Source organism: Heloderma suspectum, chromosome 5 (assembly GCF_057233095.1).
Source record: "Heloderma suspectum isolate Gila_16-S chromosome 5, 16-S_ref, whole genome shotgun sequence".
Classification (NCBI taxonomy): Eukaryota; Metazoa; Chordata; class Lepidosauria; order Squamata; family Helodermatidae; genus Heloderma; species Heloderma suspectum.
In genome coordinates, this window is record NC_139462.1 from 64,772,950 (window position 1) to 64,795,141 (window position 22,192).

A 22,192-nucleotide genomic window follows, 5' to 3' on the forward strand; every position below is an offset into this window, starting at 1 on the left:
ACTAGTCCACCAAGTCCATCATTTTGGCTTTTCTTTGGAGTATTTTTCTACTCTGAATTTTACTCATAGTAAGCAGGTTTTTAGAGAACAGGTCCATAGTGTTTCCATTGAATCTAACCTCGGTGGTATTGTATGTAACAAAGTTTAAACTTAAATTTGAATGTGAGAGCTATCAGCTTATCTCCAGCCCTACCTTCAGAAATGTCCTAACCAAACTCAGGATGCAGCAGATGTTAATAGCTGTCCTAGCAGGCATTTTAATAAGATATCTCCCAATTTTAGATTATGCCCATGTGGCAGTGGAGTGGTAGAAGACTTTCCTCGTTATTTGTTTTACTGTCCTATTTTCTCCACACTTCGAACAAACTTTTTAGATCCTGTCCTTATGGGGCAAATTGCTTCATCTGATTTGGAGAACATCATTTTGTTGTTGTTGTTGTTTATATCTCACAACAAGGCAATTTTATTGGCAGTGGTAGATTTTGCTCTTTTAGCAATTAAATGTTAAGCTAATTTCTTTTCTCTATGAAGAATGATAAATACGTTTTATTGAGTAAGAACTGTTGTTTTGATATGTTTTTACTGTACGTGTGTGTGTGTGCGTGTGCGCATGTGTGCGCGCGGGTGCGTGCAATTCCAGCTGTTGTAATCAATGGTTGTAACAATCAATTTTATTCATTCAGTTAAAAAGTCATACAAAAGCCCATTTTGTGTCTATTTGGAACAAATGCACTACTTCTTTAAGGAGAAAAACACACCTATTCCATTCTAAACTTTACAATAATTCTTTGTTTAAATACATTTTCTTTGTATTTAAAACTGACAACAGGAAACAGATAGGAGGCAGCAATTCACTACTTATCTCACTATTACTCTCTGTGTTGCAGCTTCAGAGCACAGAAAATGTATTCAGCTTTCCAATACTGAGAAGAGTTGAAAACTTTTGCATAATCTTTAGTAGTATTACAGAAAGAAACAATATACTGGACTAGGTCTCCTTTTGGAAACATATGCCAAACACATTCTGGCCAACCAGCTTCAACACGTTGCTCATTACATTTTGATTACTGCCATACACGGCTGGAGGTTCCAGGGGCTTATTTTTAAAAACCTTTAATCTGCAAACATTTACAGAGGAAGGCAATCCCTAGTGGCCCTGCATAAAGCTTAATTGTCTCTGTAAACATGTGAACATAAATTTCACATTAAACTATTAACATTAGCACAATTGACAAAATAAGAATTTGGATTCTACATCTTCAGTTTTTATAATACTTAAGTTAAATTTGCAATACAATTCAATTTTCTTATCTCATGCAAGTTCCCCAAACTAAGAACCTTTTTTGGAATTTATTTGCAAATGTTTGTTTACAAAAAACAGCACTGGGCAAAAGGGAAGAGTTTTTCTTTTCTTTTTCCCACCCTTCTAAATGTACCAGTGGATATAACTAAACAAAACTCTGGTTCTGGAATTATTCAATGAGAGCTGAAAAACCTCTTGTCATGGAAAATATGCAGCTGATATTTAGAAAGGTTTTCCTGTAATTAACTCCCCCTTGAGGATTTTAAGTTAGCAGCAGTAAAATTACCTACAGTATTCTAATACACAGCACATGCACTAACATTCAATTCTCAGTGGCCTAATAGCTTTCTGAAGAAGAATTTTATTTTTTAATTAGAATGAGACAACTACCAGGATAAAATAAAATGAAACAGATAATGAACATGTTTATAAATTCTGACACTATGTGTCTTTAGTTTGGTACACAACGCACCTTTAAAATCAGAACTACATGCAGATACCAAACAATTTCATTTTATTCTGTACCTTGGTGAACTTTCTGCCTTAATTAGGCTAATGGTCTAATTTAAAATCCTTTTATTTATTTAAAAATCAGTCTGAAAATCAAAGTTCCAGAAATATTTCTAACCAACTTTCTGCATGTGCTAGTAATTTTCTCCAGTTCTCCTTTGCCAGTAACTGAACAGAGGATACCACCGTGTAGTCAATTTACTTTGAAACCATGGAATAAAATATAACTGAAAAATGCCACTATGAGGATTCACTCAGCCCACTCATGCCTATGGGCTTAATGGGGCTAACACCACGTGCTATATTTTAATAGATCGCATAAGTATTTTAGCTTTCACATTTTCACGGATCATGTTCTGGGCAGAGTAGAAGTATCAGAGTAGAATAATATTAACCAGGGGTCCAATCAGGTGTGTTGTCCCTTCTGCTAGTGTGTCTACAAAATAATACCTGTGCACACACTAATTTATTAAAGGGACAACTTTTTATCCACATGCAATGTTCTACTCAATGCCAGTTACTGGGAAACACCAGTGGGAGGGTGCTATTGCACTCACATTATGCTTGAGGGCTTCCCATAGGCATCTGGTTGGCCTCTGTGGGAACACAACACTGGACGAGATAGGCCTTTGATCTTCTCTTGCAGTGTTCTTATGTTTATACCAGTTATCCAATTATGTCAGGCTTGTATTTAAGCACTAGCCTGGCAGCCACAGATTGCAAGGAGTTGCCTGGAGGTGAGCAGACAGGCTGGCAGAGGAGGGATGGAGCACTCTGTCCTCTTCTACACCCAGCAGAGAATCAAACAGGCTGCCAGAGGGAGGGAAACCCTCTCCTCTGTGTCCAATGTGGAAATGCAGCCAACTGCTACAGGAGCTGTCGTTCCTCTGCCAGTCCCCAGTAAAAAGATTTGAAGGCAAGGAACTTTTGTGGGCTAATTTGAAAGGCTGAATTGTGTACTTTTTCTTTGAACAGCAGGCACCACCAATCACATCCAAAACATTTATAAAATTCCTACAAATTTCAAACATGGTTTGCTTTCAACATGTGGAGCTGCTGTTTGAAGAAGCAGAAGCAGAAGAAGCAGCAGAAGAAGAAACAGCCTGGCAGAATACATAAAAGCTAGTTCTGAGAGTTAGCATCAAGGCTTCCCACAATAAGGAGAGTATTGTATATATATGTGTGTGTGTGTGTGTGTGTGTGTGTATGTGTACATATATATATACATATAAATATTTGCCGGGATATAATGGGTGTACTGCATGGTTATGCATGCATGCATATCTGTGTTCTTACACAGATGCATGTGCACCCACACAAAGGAATGAGGAAATATTCCTTTTTACCTTTCAGGACTGAACATTTTTTCTTTCTTTCTTTCTTTCTTTCTTTCTTTCTTTCTTTCAGATAGATAGATAGATAGATAGATAGATAGATAGATAGAATTAATCATCCATCTGGCTGGTCACCCAGCCACTCTGGGCGATGTACAACAATAGAACAGTTTAAAACAATAAAATTCTACAGTAAAAACATCATATTTCTAAAAATACCCTAACCCACCCCAAATGCCTGCCTGAACAACCACGTTTTTAATGCATCGTGGAAGCTCATTAAAGAGGGGTCATGGCAGAGTTCCCTAGAGAGGGAGGTCCACAGAGTGGGGGCCACCACAGAGAAGGCCCTCTCCCTGATCCTCACCAGTCTAGCTGTCCTGGCTGATGGGACAGAGACAAGGCCATCCGAGGCTATTCTTGTTAAGTGGACTGTCTGGTGTTGCTGACATCTTCTAGCAAATCAAGCAAACATTCTCTGATAAAATAGTTTCTGCATATTTTTGAAACTGTTGTTCAGTCGTTCAGTTGTGTTCGACTCTTCGTGACCCCATGGACCATAGCACGCCAGGCCTTCCTGTCCTCCGCTCTCTCCCAAAGTGTGCTCAAATTCATATTCGTTGCAGCGGTGATGCTATCTAGCCATCTCATCCTCTGCCGTCCCCTTCTCCTTTTGCCTTCAATCTTTCCCAGCATCAGGGTCTTTTCCAGTGACTTTCCTCTTCACATTAGGTGGCCAAAATATTTGAGCTTCAGCTTCAGTATCTGTCCTTCCAATGAGCAATCAGAGTTGATTTCCTTTAGGACTGACTGACTTGACCTCCTTGCAGTCCAGGGGACTCATAAGAGTCTTCTCCAGCACCACAGTTCGAAGGCATCAATTCTTCGGCGCTCAGCCTTCCTTATAGTCCAGCTCTCACAGCCATACGTTGCTACTGGGAAAACCATAGCTCTGATTATACGAACCTTTGTCGGCAAGGTGATGTCTCTGCTTCTTACTATGCTGTCTAGGTTTGCTATAGCTTTCCTCCCAAGGAGCAAGCGTCTTTTAATTTCATGGCTACAGTCACCATCTGAGGTGATCTTGGAGCCCAAGAAAGTAAAATCTGTCACTGCTTCCATTTCTTCTCCTTCCATATGCCAGGAAGTGATGGGGCCAGATGCCATGATCTTCGTTTTTTTAATGTTGAGTTTCAGACCAGCTTTTTCACTCTCCACTTTCACCCTCAACAAGAGGCTCTTGAGATCCTCTTCACTTTCTGCCATTAGGGTGGTATTGTCTGCGTATCTGAGGTTGTTGGTAATTCTCCAAGCAATCTTAATTCTGACCTGTGATTCATCCAACCCGGCATTTCTCATGATGTACTCTGCATATAAGTTAAATAAGCAGGGTGACAATATACAGCCTTGTCGTACTCCTTTCCCAATTTTGAACCAATCGGTTGTTCCATGTCCGGTTCTTACTGTTGCTTCTTGACCCTCCTACAGGTTTCTCAGGAGACAGGGAAGGTGGTCTGGTACTCCCATCTCTTTCAGAATTTGCCACAGTTTGTGGTGATCCACACAATCAAAGGCTTTAGTGTAGTCAATGAAGCAGAAATAGACGTTTTTCTGGAATTCTCTTGCTTTCTCCATAATCCAGCGAATGTTGGCGATTTGATCTCTAGTTCCTCTGCCTCTTCGAAACTCAGCTTGTACTTCCGGTAGTTCTCTGTTCACATACTGCTGAAGCCTAGCTTGTACGATTTTGAGCATAACCTTGCTGGCATGTGAAATGAGCGCAACTGTATGGTAGTTTGAACACTCTTTGGCGTTGCCCTTCTTTGGAATTGGAATGTAAACTGACCTTTTCCAGTCTTGTGGCCACTGTTGAGTGTTCCAAATTTGTTGGCATATTGAGTGCAGCACTTTAACAGCATCATCTTTTAGGATCTTAAATAGCTCAGCTGGAATACCCAAAATGCAGTTTTAAAAGCCAATAACTTGGATCCTGACTTCCATGACTAGAGTTCATGTTCATGGAACAGGGATTTCCCACCTCCCCCTTTGCAGCCCTTGTGCTGCCAAAAAACCTTTTCCTCGGGATTAGGAGACCATTGCAAATGGTGTGGGATATAGTGATGGGGAGTGCAGATGGAAGAGGGGAATTTGTGGAAATCTCCCCTCCCCTTAGGACCCAAGCTCTCCTTAGGACCCTCCCCTTAGGACCCAAGCTATAGTGTTTCCCATTTGAGATATAACAGCACCAACCCAACGCCTTCATCAGTCCCCGTGGGGACTGGAACAAGAGGGTGTAAGTCTGAAGACTTGAACACTATCACACAAGCCTTTGTATGATTAAGATCTGAGATTACACATGTATACTTAGGGACACGTCACATGCCTTGTACAGCACACAGTAGGCTACTGACATAACAATATTGTTGACCATTAACTTGTTTCTTGGTTATTTCACAGTTTGAAAGTAGAAATATCACGAGACAGTCATATACATTAGTGAATAGATATTGGGAAAAATGGAAAAGCTGAAGTAACTCTATTAAAGTACTCCCAAGACACATTTGTTTAGAACCAACAGATTTGGTGTCCAAGTTAGCCCAAGTGAATAGAGTGATCTGGCTGATTTATAGGTCAGAATGGTCTCTGAATGACAGCTCTTTCACCTGCTGATATAATTGTGGAAATTAATTCTGGCAGTTAAGATAGGAAAGTAGTGACAGATGAGCACATGATTGGCATCTAGTGTTCCGAGTGGAAAGTAGAGTTGAGCTTATCAGATGGCGATCTGTATACCGAGGCATTGAACAAAGCCCATTCCAGAACTAAGTTGTAGAAGCTTAAAATTTACCCAATCTTAACAGAAAACTGTGATTACATGTTTTCTTTAAAACTTTATGCATTTTATGGAACAGATTTAAAAGTATCTAATTGTAAAAAACCCTGAGTGTTTAACAAATCAGAAACAAAAGATGAAATGACATCATTTCATGGTGAGGCAACGATTTTTGGCACAGAGATAAGGTTGTGTCTGCTTTTGGGGGGTGGGGTGGTGTTCTATGAGCGCCAGATCCCCATATGTAGAAATCAGCCTGGATGTAAACTATTATGTGCTGCTCTTGTTTTTGTGAATGCTTAACAAAGAACAGCTCAATTTCAAAGCATGCAACATTTCTATTTGGCCCCCCAAAGTATGATTTTGCTAATTATGTATGTCATTCTTTGGGACTAGTATAGCTAATAAGCATTCTAAAACCATCAGGAAGAATTAAACATTAAATTACTTCCTAGCTATTAACATTTCATAATTATACAAATAAAATGATTTATGGGGGGGTGTATGTATGCATGTGTGTGTGTGTGTATATATATATATATGTGTGTGTGTGTGTGTGTATTTATATAATATAAATTATATATTTTGCCCTTCAAAGAGGGATGGGGAATGTGTGGCCCTCTGGACGGCCACACTGTGCTAGCTGGCAGGCTGGGCTGACTTTCATCTACCCTAGCCGGCTTAGGCCCTGGTGAGGGGAGATGCACTCTAACAATCTCGAGGGCCACATGTTCTCCATCCCTGCCTTAAAACAAGCAAACAAGTATTGTTTCATCAGAAAATATGCCACTGCTTTAGTTGGCCTTCCCCAACCTAGTGTCCTCCAGCTGTTTTGGACTTCATCTCCCATCAGCCCCAACCAGCATGCCCAATGGTCAGGAATGCTGGGAGCTGTAATCCATGGAGCATGCCAGGTTGGGGAAGCCTGTCTTAAATCAAAGTGATGGGTTATTTCATACTTTTTTATTACATTTATATCCCTCCTTTCTTACATGATAGAACTCAATGAAGTGTTCATAAAGTCCACAGTCAATCTTCCATCCAGACACTGACCAGACCCAGACCTGTTTAGCTTCAGCAGGTAGCTGCGTCTTGTACCCTCAGACCATAACTAAGTTTTTGTTCTACATTAATCTTCTCCTGACTATAATCTGCAATCCAGTAAGAAGGTATTCGCTTAAGTTCCATTGACATCAACAGTTTGGGAAAATGGATTAGTGCTGCCATTATTTCATCTCTCAGAATCCCCTTATCCTGCTTCTGACACTCTCCAGTCTGCACATTTTCAGGTAATATCAGCCTCGCTTTATCCATTTAACATCTGTCTCCATGACTTCTGCCATTTCAAACTGGCTTCATACTCTGTTCTAGGACAGAAAGTGCTCTGGTCAATCTGGTAGATGACTTTTGCCAGCAGAGTGATCAAGGACTGTGACCCTCTTGGTTCTCCTGCACCTCAACGGCTTTTGATAACCTCAAACACGTTATCCTTTTGGATCTACTCTCCAGGACAGGGCTTCCACTCTCAAATGGTTCTGGAAGGCATAGGCAATCATCTTCTTACCTCCCCCAAAGGTACTGGAGCTTTAATTGCAGCTTTTCATGTGTTCCAATTAAATGCCCCCAAAGCTTAGGCTTTGTGAGTGCTCGATTGGAACACTAAAAAAGGCCCAAATACTTTTCTGGGTTTTTGACTGCTCCAATCCAACACCCTGCAAAACCTCAGTTTGGGGGACATTTTTAACTGGAACATATGAAGAGCTCCATGGAGCCCCTCCCATCGCCACCTTCTCCTTCTCTCCCCCAGGGAAAAAACACAACAAAACAAACAACCCCCCCCCACCCCAACATTACCTTGGGGAAAGGAGAGGAATCCAGGAATCTGGGACTTGACTACAAGTCCCATGTTTCCTAGTGCAAACAGACTGCAGGGCCTCTTCCCCAGCAGGAACTAAATAGGTCAGGCACACATAATTCAAATTCTTGCCCCACACCTAGGTATTAATCCTTCCTATAGAGTAGTTCCAGACATTGTTGCTAGGAAACTCATGTTCTACAACATGACATTGTCCTATGGCAGGGGTACAAAAATCTCAGCCTATGCTCTGCAGGCAGCCTCTCAGCCTAAAAAAAACCATGGTGGCACTTCCCAAAAAATAAGTGGGGGAACTCCTGGTATACTGGGGAATTACAGGCAATGAAACAGGCTGGATGTAGACTACAGCAGAAATGGCGCAAGTCATAAGAACGTAAGAGCCATGCTGGATCAGACCAGGGGTCCATCTAATCCAGCATTCTGTTCACACAGCTGTCTACCTGGAACCTACAAGCAGGGCATGAGTGCAACAGCACACTTCCACCCATGTTTCCCACCAACTGGTGTATATAGGCTCACTGCCTCAGATTCTGGAGGTAGTAGCCATTGATAGCCTTTTCCTCCAGGAATTTGTCTACCCCCCTTTTAAAGCCATCCAAACTGGTGGCCATCATTACATCCTGCGGTAGCAAATTCCATAGTTTAACTATGCACTGTGTGAAGAAGTGCTTCCTTTTATCCTGAATCTCCCACCAATCAGCTTCATGGGATGACCCTGGGTTCTAGTATTTTGAGAGAGGGAGAAAAATGTCCCCCTATCCACATTCTCCACACCATGCATGATTTGTACACCTCTATCATGTCTCCCCTTACCCTCCTTTTTTCCAAGCTAAACAATCCCAGGTGCTATAACCTTCTCTCATAGGGGAGATGCTCGAGCCCCTTGATCATTTTAGTTGCCCTTTTCTGCACTTTTTCCAGCTCTACAATATCTTTTTTTAGGGGTGGTGACCAGAACGGTACATAGTATTCCAAGTGCGATCACACCATAGATTTGTATAAGGGCAGTTTGATATTGGCAGTTTTATTCTCAATTCCTTTTCTAATTATGCCTAACATAGAGTTCTCTTTTTTACAGCAGTCGCAAACTGCGCTGACATCTTCATTGAGCTGTCCACCACAACCCCAAGATCTCTTTCCTGGTCAATAACTGCTAGCTCAGATCCCATCAGGTTATACTTGAATTTGGTATTTTTTGCCCCAACGTGCATCACTTTACACTTTCTTACATTGAACCATATTTGCCATTTAGATGCCCATTCTCCCAGTCTGGAGAGATCCTTTTGGAGCTCTTCACAATCCCTTTTTGTTTTAACCACCCTAAATAATGTGGTGTCATCCGCAACCTTGGCCACTTCACTGCTCACTCCTAATTCCAGATCATTTATGAACAGACTCAAAAGCATTGGTCCTAATACAGATCCCTGTGGGACCCCACTATTTACTTCCCTCCACTGGGAAAATTTACCATTTATTCCTACTCTCTGCTTTCTATTCTTTAACCAGTTACTGATCCATAAGAGGACCTGTCCTGTTATTCCATGACTGCTACGTTTGCTCAGGAGTGTTTGGTGAGGGACTTTGTCAAAAGCCTTTTGGAAGTAAACAATGTCTACTGATCACCCCTACATTGACACTCTCAAAGAACTCTAAAAGGTTAGTGAGACAGGACTTATCTTTGTGGAAGCCATGTTGATTCTTTTTTCAGCAGGGCTTATCCTTCTATATGCTTACTAATTTTATCTTTAATAATGCCCTCAACCAATTTCCCCAGAACATACTAAGCTAACTGGCCTGTAATTTCCCAGATCCCCCTTGGATTCCTTTTTGAAAATTTGTGTTACATTGGCCATCTTCCAGTCCTCTAGTATAGAGGCTGATCTTAGGGACATATTGCATATTTTGGTTAGAAGATCAGCAATTTCATATCTGAGTTCTTTGAGAACTCTTGGGTGGATACCATCTGTGCCCAGTGATTTGTTTGCTTTCAGTTTATCAATAAGGTTGCAAACTTCATCTTTTGTCACCACTATTTGCCTCAGTTCCTCAGACTCCCTTCCTGAAAACATCAGTTCAGGCACAGGCATCTGTCCTACATCTTCTGCAGTGAAGACAGATGAAAAGAGTCTTGGAGCAAAGATGACCAAGCGCACTCTAAAGCACATAATCGTGCCTGTCGTGTGGCGGTGCGGGCAGCAAAGAAGGCTTACTTTGCTGCCTCCATTGCATCATCAAGTAGCTGTCCAGCAGAGCTCTTTTGGGTGGTCCAGGAGCTATTAACACTCTCCCCAGTGAATGGGGCTGTGGTCCCTCAAGGACCCACTGTGACCTTTTCTCATCACACTTTGAGGACAAAATCGCTTGTCTCTGCAGCGAACTTGATGCTGGTGTCAGAGCATTTCCAGTCGACATGTCTGATGCCACCATCTGCCTGATTTGTGGGATCAGTTTCAGTTGTTGCGGCCTGATGACATGGACAAGGTGCTTGCAGTAATGCAACCAACCACATCCCATCTCGATCCTTGCCCCCCCTGGCTAATAAAAGCTAGCCAAGGGGTATGACTGGGTGGTCCAGGGTGTGGCGACTGCTTCTATTCAGCAAGGGGTGGTCCCTGCTGTCCTTAAGGAGGCACTCCTGAAGAAGCCCACTCTGGACCCAATGGTAATAGACAACTATCGCCCAGTTCAAAATAGCCCTTTCTTAGGAGAAGAGGGTGGAGGGTAGTGGTGGAACAACCGCAGCCAGTCTTGGAAGATACTGATTATCTGGACCCATTCCAATCTGGATTTCTTCCTGGTTATGGGATTGAATCAGCCTTGGTCGCCCTGATGGATGACCCTTATTGAGAGAGGGACAAGGGTAGTGTACCCCTGTTAATTCTGCTCTATCTCTCATCGGTTTTTGATACCATTGACCATGGTATCCCCCTGGATCGACTCCATGGGATGGAGCACTGAGTTACAGTGGTTCTGGTCCTACCTGAAGGGCTGATTTCAGACAGTAACCTTGGGTGACCATTCCTCAGCCTCTTGGCAATTGAGCTATGGGGTTCCACAGGGTGCCATCTTGTCTCCATTGTTATTTAACATTTATATAAAGCTGCTGGGAGTGGTCATTAGGGGATTTGGAGACAAGTACTATCAGTATCCCCTTCATGGATCACTGCCTTGTTGTGGCGAAGGGGCTTGCGTAACTCAGTGAAGCCATAAGCTATGCCGTGCAGGGCCACCAAGACGGACAGGTCATGGCGGAGAGTTCTGACAAATTGTGGTCCACTGGAGAAGGAAATGGCAACCCACTCCAGTATTCTTGCCAAGAAAACCCCATGGAACGTATGACAAGGCTAAAAGAGATGACGCCGGAAGATGAGCCCATCAGGTCGGAAGGTGTCCAATATACTACTGGGGAAGAGCAGAGGGTATTTCCAAGTAGCAGCAGAAAAAGTGAAGGGCTGGGCCAAAGCCGAAAGGACACTCAGCTGTGGATGTGTCTGGTGGTGAAAAGAAAATCCGATGCTGTAAAGAACAATATTGTTTAGGAACCTGGAACGTAAGATCAATGAATCAAGGTAAGCTGGAGGTGGTCAAACATGAGATGGTGAGATTAAACATCGACATCTTGGGAATCAGCGAACTAAAATGGACAAGCATGGGCGAATTTAATTCAGGTGACCATTGTATCTACTACTGTGGGCAAGAATCCCTTAAAAGAAATGGAGTAGCACTCATAGTCAATAAAAGGGTGTGAAAAGCAGTACTGGGGTACAATCTCAAAAATGATAGAATGATCTCAGTACGAATCCAAGGCAAACCATTCAACATCACAGTAATTCAAGTCTATGCCCCAACCACTGATGCTGAAGAAGCTGAGGTTGATCGGTTCTATGAAGACCTACAACACCTTCTAGAACTAACACCAAAAAAAGATGTCCTCTTCATCATAGGGGATTGGAATGCTAAAGTAGGAAGTCAAGAAATCACCGGGATAACAGGCAAGCATGGCCTTGGTGTACAAAATGAAGCAGGACAAAGGCGAATAGAGTTTTGCCAAGAGAACACGCTGATCATAGCAAACACTCTTTTCCAACAGCACAAGAGGCGACTCTACACATGGACATCACCAGATGGTCAATATCGAAATCAGATTGATTATGTCCTTTTCAGGCAAAGATGGAGAAGCTCTATACAGTAAAAACAAGACCTGGTGCTGACTGTGGCTCAGATCATGAGCTTCTTGTTGCAAAATTTTGGCTTAAATTGAAGAACGTAGGGAAAACCACTAAACCATTCAGGTATGACCTAAATCATATCCCTGATGAATATACAGTGGAGGTGAGGAATAGATTTCAGGGATTAGACCTGATAGACAGAGTGCCTGAGGAACTATGGACGGAGGTCCGTAACATTGTTCAGGAGGCAGCAATGAAATCCATCCCAAAGAAAAAGAAATGCAAGAAAGCCAAGTGGCTGTCTGATGAGGCTTTACAAGTAGCTGAGGAAAGAAGGGAAGCGAAAAGCAAGGGAGAAAGGGGAAGATATATCCAACTGAATGCAGAGTTCCAGAGAATAGCAAGGAGAGACAAGAAGGCCTTCTTAAAGGAACAATGCAAAGAAATCGAGGAATGGGAAAGACTAGAGATCTCTTAAAGAAAATCGGAGATCTCAAGGGAACGTTTTGTGCAAAGATGGGCATGATAAAGGACAAAGAAGGCAGGGACCTAACAGAAGCAGCTGAGATTAAGAAGAGGTGGAAAGAATACACAGAAGAACTATACAGGAAAGATCTTAATGTCATTGATAGCCATGATAGTGCGGTCACTGAACTTGAGCCGGACATCCTCGAGAATGAAGTCAAGTGGGCCTTAGGAAGCATTAGTAACAACAAAGCTAGCGGAGATGACAGTCTTCCAGATGAGCTATTTAAAATCCTAAAAGATGATGCTGTTAAAGTGCTGCACTCAATATGCCAACAAATTTGGAACACTCAACAGTGGCCACAAGACTGGAAAAGGTCAGTTTACATTCCAGTTCCAAAGAAGGGCAATGCCAAAGAGTGTTTAAACTACCGTACAATTGCGCTCATTTCACATGCCAGCAAGGTTATGCTCAAAATCCTACAAGCTAGGCTTCAGCAGTATGCGACCCGAGAACTACCGGAAGTACAAGCTGGGTTTCGAAGAGGCAGAGGAACTAGTGATCAAATCGCCAACATTCGCTGGATTATGGAGAAAGCAAGAGAATTCCAGAAAAACGTCTATTTCTGCTTCATTGACTAAGCGAAAGCCTTTGATTGTGTGGATCACAACAAACTCTGGCAAATTATTAAAGAGATGGGGGTACCAGACCACCTTCCCTATCTCCTGAGAAACCTCTACGAGGGTCAAGAAGCAACAGTAAGAACCGGACATGGAACAACCAATTGGTTCAAAATTGGGAAAGGTGGCTGTATATTGTTGCCCTGCTTATTTAACTTATATGCAGAGTACTTCATGAGAAACACCGGGTTGGATGAAGCACAGGTCGAAATTAAGATTGCCAGGAGAATTATCAACAACCTCAGATATTTTATTTATTTATTTATTTATTTCATTTCTATACCGCCCAATAGCCGAAGCTCTCTGGGGGGTTCACAAAAATTAAAACCAAACAACACACAATAAAACAATTTAAATTATATAGAACATTAAAACCACAAATAACAATACTACCACAATAAAACCTAGCAGCAGTACAGGAGTTTAAAATACAGATTTAAAACAGCAAAGATAAAAATTTAGAAAGCTAAAATGCCTGGGAAAATAAAAAGGTCTTCACCTGGCACCGAAAGGAGTACAATGTAGGCACCAGGTGAACCTCACTAGGGAGCTCATTCCAGAGCCGGGGTGCCACAACAGAAAAAGCCCTCCTCCTAGTAGCCACCCGCCTCACTTCCTTTGGCAGGGGCTCACGGAGAAGGGTCGCTGATGATGATCTTAAGGTCCAGGCAGGCACATATGGGAGGAGGCGATCCTTCAGGTAACCTGGCCCCAAGCCGTTAAGGGCTTTGAATGTTAACACCAGCACTTTGAATCGGGCCCGGAAGTGGACTGGCAGCCAGTGCAGCTGGAAAAGTACTGGTGTAGTATGAGCTCGCAGGCCAGTCCCTGTTAACAATCTTGCTGCCCTATTTTGGACCAGCTGAAGTTTCCGGACCGTTTTCAAAGGCAGCCCCACGTATAACGCATTGCAGTAATCCAGACGAGAAGTTATCAGAGCATGGATAACTGTAGCTAGGCTATCTCTGTCCAGATAAGGGTGTAGTTGGTATACCAGCCTAAGCTGATAAAAAGTGCTCCATGCCACTGAGTTCACCTGTGCCTCAAGTGACAGTTCTGGATCCAAGAGCACCCCCAAACTACGAACCTGATCCTTTAGGGGGAGTGCAACCCCCTCCAGAACAGGTTGAATATCACCTAGCCGGGCAGACGAACCACCCACTAATAGTACCTCCGTCTTGTCTGGATTGAGTTTCAGTTTATTGGCCCTCATCCAGTCCATTACCGTGCCCAGGCACTGGTTCAGAACAGCCACTGCCTCACCTGGTTTTGATGAGAAAGAGAGGTAGAGCTGGGTGTCATCCGCATATTGATGGCACCTCAGCCCACACAGATACGCAGACGATACCACCCTAATGGCAGAAAGCAAAGAGGATCTAAAGAGCCTCTTGTTGAGGGTGAAAGAGGAGAGTGCAAAAGCTGGTTTGAAACTCAACATTAAAAAAACGAAGATCATGGCATCTGGCCCCATCACTTCCTGGCATATGGAAGGGGAAGAAATGGAAGCAGTGACAGATTTTATTTTCTTGGGCTCCAAGATCACCACAGACGGTGACTGTAGCCATGAAATTAAAAGACGCTTGCTCCTTGGGAGGAAAGCTATGGCAAACCTAGACAGCATAGTAAGAAGCAGAGACATCACCTTGCCGACAAAGGTCCGTCTAATCAAAGCTATGGTTTTACCAGTAGTAACGTATGGCTGTGAGAGCTGGACTATAAGGAAGGCTGAGCGCTGAAGAATTGATGCTTTCGAACTGTGGTGCTGGAGAAGACTCTTACAAGTCCCCTAGACTGCAAAGATGTCAAATCAGTCCATTCTAAAGGAGATCAACCCTGAGTGCTCATTGGAAGGACAGATAATGAAGCTGAAGCTCCAATATTTTGGCCACCTAATGCGAAGAGAAAACTCCCTGGAAAAGACCCTGATGCTGGGAAAGATTGAAGGCAAAAGGAGAAGGGGACGGCAGAGGATGAGATGGCTAGATAGCATAACTGATGCAATGAATATGGACTTGAGCACGCTCCGGGAGAGAGTGCAGGACAGGAAGGCCTGGCGTGCTATGGTCCATGGGGTCACGAAGAGTTGGACACCACTGAACAACTGAACAGCAACCATCAGTATGCTGATGACACTGTATCTCCCTGCAACATCTGAATAAGGAGAGGCTGTACAAGTCTTGGACCAGTGCCTGAACTCTGTAATGGACTGGATGAGGCCCAATAAACTGAAACTGAATCCTGACAAGATGGAAGCCCGGTGGGTGAGTGGTTCCTGAGTCCAGAAGATAGGCTCATTGCCTGTTCTGGATGGGGTTTCATTCCCTCAGAAAGATCAGGTCCGTAGTTTGGGGGTACTCCTAGATCCATCACTGTCGCTCGAGGCCCAAGTGGCCATGACAGCTCGGAGTGCCTTTTACCAGTTTCAGCTGGTTCCCCAACTACGGCCTTTCCTGGACAGGGATAGCTTGGCCACAGTGGTACAGGCACTAGTAACCCCAAGACTGGATTACTGCAACGAACTCTACGTGGGGCTTCCCTAATGGCTGTTCTGGAAGCTGGAGCTAGTGCAGAAAGCAACAGCTCGGCTGTTGTCGGGAGCTGCCCCTTTTCCCCTTTGCTGAGAGAACTGCGCTGGCTGCCTATTTGCTACTGGGCCAGGTTTAAGGTTTTAGTACTAGTGTACAAAGCTCTAAAGAACTTGGGACCAGGATACCTGAGAGAGCACCTTCTCCCTTACCAACCTGCCCGGTTACTGAGGTCATCAAACGGCATGCTCCTGGTGGTTCCACATGGACCTATGGCCTGACTGGCCTCCACCAGGAGAAAAGCTTTCAGTGTGGTGGACCCCTTTCTGTGGAACTCCCTGCCCATGGAGGACAGCCAGGCACCAACACTGTGTTGTTTCCAGCACCTCCTAAAGACAGCACTGTTCCAGGAGGCATTGCTGAACTGACCAGCCATAGTTTCTATTGGCAGTCTGTTTTTAAAAAGCATAATTTTAATATGGTGCTTTAATCATATGGTGTTTATTCTTTTACTATCCTACTTTTTATGTTCACCGCTCCAAAATCTGTTTTAAATATGGAGCGGTATACAAATATTGTAAATAAACAAAATAAATAAATAAACAACCCTTGGCTAAGTTCCTTCCAGGGACACTCTAGGAAGGGGGTTTCTATGGCAGGAACCATAGAGGCCTCTGAGCGTGGCAAAGCAACAGCAATCTCACTTGTGAAAGCCTCTCTCAATCCCCAGCAATCCCTAGGTCACAGTGTACAGGGAGGGAAAGTGTATATGTCTGTGGAGAGGGGAAGTGTGTGTCTGGGTGTGGGAAGAGTGTGTGGAGGTGGCTGGGAAGGGTGTGTTGGGAGGGAGTGTGTGTGTGTGTGTGTATCTGTGGGGAGAAGAGCATTTGTGTGCTTGTGCACACTCTGTGGCCCACTGCTTCACATCTGACACCGGATGCTGCCTGTGGGGGCAAAGAGGTTGTGTGCCCCTGTTCTATGGAGTTCTCTGGAGTTCACATGTCTCATACTTTTCAACATCTATATTGGGGATTTAGAACTTCAGGTCCTAGGGCAAAATCTAGCCCTCCTGGTGTCCAGATCTGGCTTCCTGGTGTTCCCCAGAAGGCCCCACCCCTTCCCCCTCACCCTCTATTGTTTCATGATTTCCCAGCTTTTGCACGTGTTTTCCTCATTCTTTAATGCTGAAAAGGCCTCTCATAAGACTTAGTTACTGGCAGGAAGAGATTTAAGCTAAAATATGCTAGTATTTTTGGTTTTTAACCCTGCCCCTTTTGCCTTTGGTCCCACCCATCACTGGAATGTGGCCCCCAAAAGTTTCTCCGAAGTGGAATTCAGCACTTGGGCTGAAAGAGGTTCTGCACCCCTGATCTATATAATGGAGAACAACCTGTGGCTGTGGGACTGGATGCATCCACCCTCATGCCTTAATTCTGATCCCCAAGGGTGCTCTGACCTCCCTGCTACTGCCTAATTTCACCCACAATGAACCTGATACAATTCCCACTCTACTCCCTCCCCCAGCAATCCTCATACAGATTGCTCTTTCCCTGTTGCTGCTAGCAGTGAGGAAAAAGTGATCTGCGTCAAGATTGCTATGGTGTGTGTTTTAGCGTGAGAGTGTGTATGTGTGCACGCATGTGGATGACCCCCGACCCAGCACCATATGTCATTCTCCAGGAAGAAAAGGTTGTGCACTACTGATCTACATGAAAGCACTGGATGAGGTCGTCCAGCCTTGGTGGCTTCCAGATAAGACTATTGTAACCCACTCTACATAGGACTGCACTTGAAAACTGTCCAAGAACTTCAATTAGTTCAAACTATTGATGTCCATCTTTTGACTGGGAAACGAAGAACATATTACACAGTTACCAGATATGCTATGCCTTCTCCCACATGAATATGCTTCTCAAACACTGTACTTTGAGATCTGCCAGACGGGTCTGCCCTGAATTCTTTTACTAGTCCCCGCTAGGAGCAGGGTCTTCTCGGTTTTTGCCACAACAATGGAATACCTTCACCAAAGGAAGTTTATTCAGGTCTATCATTGGCTGCTTTCCTGAAAAAAGAAAAAACTTGCTTCATTTTGTTTTTGTGGCCATTTGATAATTTGCTGCAAATTGGTCATTGGTTGAATGTTTAATCTTGCTGTTTTTATTGATTTTTGTCTTTGCGTCATATAGGTTATTCATCAGCTTTGTAAAGCATTTGAAGAGCAGTGTATAAATACTGCAAATAAATAAATTCAAATAAATGTGATGCTCTGCTTTGACAGTTCCTTTTGTTCCCGAATCATCACACTTCTTCTAACTCCTCCTTCACAAAACCCACTGTTTCAGCAAAAACCTTCCTAATGTCCACACGTACACTGTACCTCCAGTTCTACCTCTCCTCCACCCACACTATTCCTTTATCAATCCCCTATCTCTTTCTCTGACAGTCTTGCCAATCATCATCCCATACGCTAATAGCAAACTGAATTCTCTAAGTGCTGCTACTTATCTAGACAAAACAGGACCATCCATCCCCAAGAATGAAGTATCAGCAGGTGCAAAGAAATGCAAATGTTTGCAGAAGTACAAAAAATCATTAGGAAAAGAAACTCCAACGGGAGAAACCCCTTAGATTTTATGTCTGTTTTAAAAAAATATTTGTTCATATTTATCTATTCCTTTGCTGTTTGTTGTGTTGTATTGTATTCTTTTACTATTTGTAATCCACCTAGAGAACCTCTGTTATTGGGCAGATTAAAGATATAATAAATATACAATAAATAAATAAATAACCCCCCAAAAAGCAATCCAAAGAGAACTGGGCATGCTCTGTGGGCATGGAATGCCGACTGACTGTTGGGTGGGGCATGGAAAATTGTGGGAGGGTAAATGGAATGTAATATCCTGGATAAGGGGGTGATTGATTGGCTATCACCCTGAAGAGGAGCACTCTACATTGCAACATTTGGCAGTCTCGCTTGTCTAATATAGAATATAAGCCATGTGGGCAGAACTCCTGTCACTATTATGTCATCTGTCGTGTCTTATCTACCTATAAGAACTGTTTTTAGTATTTCTTATTCTGATATGAGTTATTAATACTGAAATGAACACTAATAGTTACATCAAAACATAAAATGTAAGATAAGGATGCCAGTACATGTATCTGACACATGTTGGATGGGCCTAGCACTTCATCCAGGATCTGGTTTTCTACTGGTTGAACAGCACAGCAGGACAAACAGTACTGCCTGGGTAGATGTTGCCAAGTCAAGGAGTAGGCAGTGGTGTCTGTGGAGTAAGGCAGATCCATAGCCAGGAAACCAATTCCAGTCCAATTCTAAAGAGGCAAGTCAGAAAAAAGTGGGTAGCAGGGGTCACAGCCAATGATCATGGAAATGTCAAGGGATGCTAGGGAGTGAGGCAGGAACAGGTAGACTTGAGTGAGCTGCACACAGGGGCCTGCTGGCAAACAGAGGACATTTAGGTAGGACCAGGAAAGGGCAGTGACCAATCATATAGGAGATGAGTGGAGCAAGACAGAGGGCTGGTGAAATTGCTTGGGACCCAGGAGATCTATGGCTCTGAAGAATGAGGCAGTGTCGTGGGAACAAGGCTCCTAATGTTCCTGGAACATTACCAGTTTGAGCTCTCCTGTGGGTGGTGACACCGGCCATCAATTTTTGTTTTGATGTATCCATTAACGGAATATGATTCCCAAAAAGTGTACAGGGAAACGTGGAAATAGATATTCATGAGACTACTTTTAAATTACATGCAACCAGACATGCATTACCCATATTAGAAAACATAAGCAGCAGTCCTAAATATTAAGGGAAAGAAGATAGGGGTGAGTGCAAACAATTCATTGCAGTGTCCTTATCTGCTTCACCAATAATCTTCACTTTAGCAGAATCCTGCAATTCCACTAATTTTTTATTACTACAACAAATCCTGTATTTGCTGTCATTCCATACATGTAGGCTACATAACTGTTCAATAACAACTTATCCATTAAGGCTTCTCACAAGGGATACTGTTGTAAGATATAATGGATAAAATGGTCCTTTTTGAACAATGGTGCCAATTTCTATAATGCACACTGATTTTAAAAGAAGTTCTAGGGAAGATAAGTTTCATTCAGTAACCAAAGCAAAAACAAAGTTAGGGCAGTCGTGTTTCCAGACTGACTTTTACAAATAACCATTTTGGATGTTCTCTTTTTTCCCTCTTTGAAAAATCTCCTACAGTCCTTTTTCCCAGGCAATTTAATGTGTGCTTGGGAAGGGCAATTAAATTGTCAGAATTAAAAAAATTGTTTTTAACTAGAAGGTAGCCCGGAGAATAGTCATGGGGCAGATATTGATTGTCTGAACAGAGAACATTAGTCTTCAGGTATTTACTCTGCCACCTCTGCACCACAGGCTCTCCTTCAAATCAAATCAATCCCTTGAAGAGATGGCTACTGAAATACATAAATGAGGCTGCAACAGAGCTGATTTTTGCTCTCAAGGCCTTACTATACTATGTCTTCGTTTCTGATTGTTTTTGGATCTCTTCCACTTCTTCCAATTGTAAGCTTTAACAGACTGCATTCTCTTGGGTAGGAGCTATGGGAACAACCCCTTTCCCAACTCAGGTTCATTGCAAAATCCATTGAAGAGGATTGCAAGTACATCTTATTTGGTTTCAGTAGTTGGTTTATGCATTTGTGAATGCTGTTATAATCCAGAATGGTCATGGTAGTAAGAACTATGCTAACTGTGTGTGAGAACAATTAATATCTCTCTCTACAATGTTCCCTTATTACCATTCACATTGTCATTCTGGATTCCAAGCGGGATTAAGTTTAAATGATAAAATAAAGTACGTAGAATTTGTAAGTAATGACACCTGCCAATGTTACAAAAGAAAATATTCCCCACAGGAAAGGCTATCAGCCTGATCCACATCCCAGCTCAGCTGAAATACTTGGAATTGAACTAATGAAGTTCCCCGCTGAACAAAATGGGTCTGAACTGGCTTGGACCCAATTGCTTCGACATAAATGGACTGTAGAATGGAGTGTATATAACTGAAATAGAACGTTGTGTAATTAATTATTAAAAAGAAACCACAGGACAGAAGAACAATTCCACTGAGAATTCTGGTGACATCCTCAAGTGCAAGAACACAGACTCAAGGCTGATCATCAGAACTCTAGTTCATATCGTATCTGTGTACATTATACTCATTTATTAGAAAAAAATAATTTACACAGCAATTCTGTATCTCCCTATATTTCATTTGGGTCCTTAATAAAGTGTACTGTCTTGAAAAAATCCTCCATACACTAAGAAAACATCAAAGGAACTTACAGAAGCATCCTCAGTAACTGCTCCAGCTTCACGAAACTCCCTTCCTGGAGACCACAGATGGCAAGTTGCGGCCCTCCAGATGTTATGGCCTACAACTCCCATCATCCCTCACCACTGACTATGCTGGCTAGGGCAGATGGGAGCTGTAGGCCAAAACATCTGGAGGGCCGCAACTTGGCCACCTCTGCTGTAGATTTGCCAAAACTAGGCTGTACGCATTTTGCAAGGTTTGTAATTTCAGTTTCAAATGGCAACTTCCCATCAAAGTTTGCTATGTAAATTATCCCCATGTTATGTACTACTAGAGCGAAGAAAGTTCTCAGCCACCACAATCATGGAAACAGCTACAAAAATGTATTTATACACTTGTTATTCACATGATATCTTTTTCCACAGAGTTGTGAGCATTGCATGAAGAAATTACTTTGTGAATCAGTTTTAAGACCTTCCCATTTCAGAGAAGTATATGATGCCTGGGTTAAGTACATATGCAGTTGGGGTGGGATGTAAAGGTCCATTTAGAAAGATTGTAATGTTTAATCAATTAATCAATTAAAATAATCAACTCAGAAGATGTCTCCAATTAAATTGGGCAGCAGTTATTTTTAAACATTATTTTTTTTATCAAGTACTTATAAAAAACTGTAGATAGGTAACACCAACCACCTTAGGAGAGGTATACCCCCTTTTCTCTCATACAGGACAGAACTACCTGGTTCAGATGACACAATAGCCCGCTGTGGGTTAATTAACCATTGGAACACTGCAGTGCATGCCGTCCACCATTATATGCAAGCCTCAGCCAGGGGTTGCTGTGGATTGTCATGTCATCATCATCATTATTATACCCCGCTTTTTTCCCAGTACTGGGACACAAGGCAGCTTACAAGAATTAAAACATATACAATTAAAACATATGAAAATATGCAAAAGTTAAAATATAAATTAAACAACAATACTTGAAGAAACTGCAAACCTGAGTCTTTGGGGGGAGTGTAACCCCATCCAACACAGGCTGAATCCCTATTCCCTGATCTGCCTTTTGACTGACCAGAAGCACCTCTGTCTTGTCTGGATTAAGTTTCAATTCATTCTCCCTCATCCAGTCCATTACTGATGCCAAACACTGGTTAAGGACAGCAA

General features: G+C 42.7%; 1 protein-coding gene across 5 annotated transcripts in view; it reads right to left on the bottom strand.

Moving 5' to 3' along the window:
* LRBA (LPS responsive beige-like anchor protein) overlaps window positions 1-22,192 on the bottom strand; it is a 518,402-nt gene that overhangs the window by 226,177 nt on the left and 270,033 nt on the right. The window lies entirely within an intron of this gene.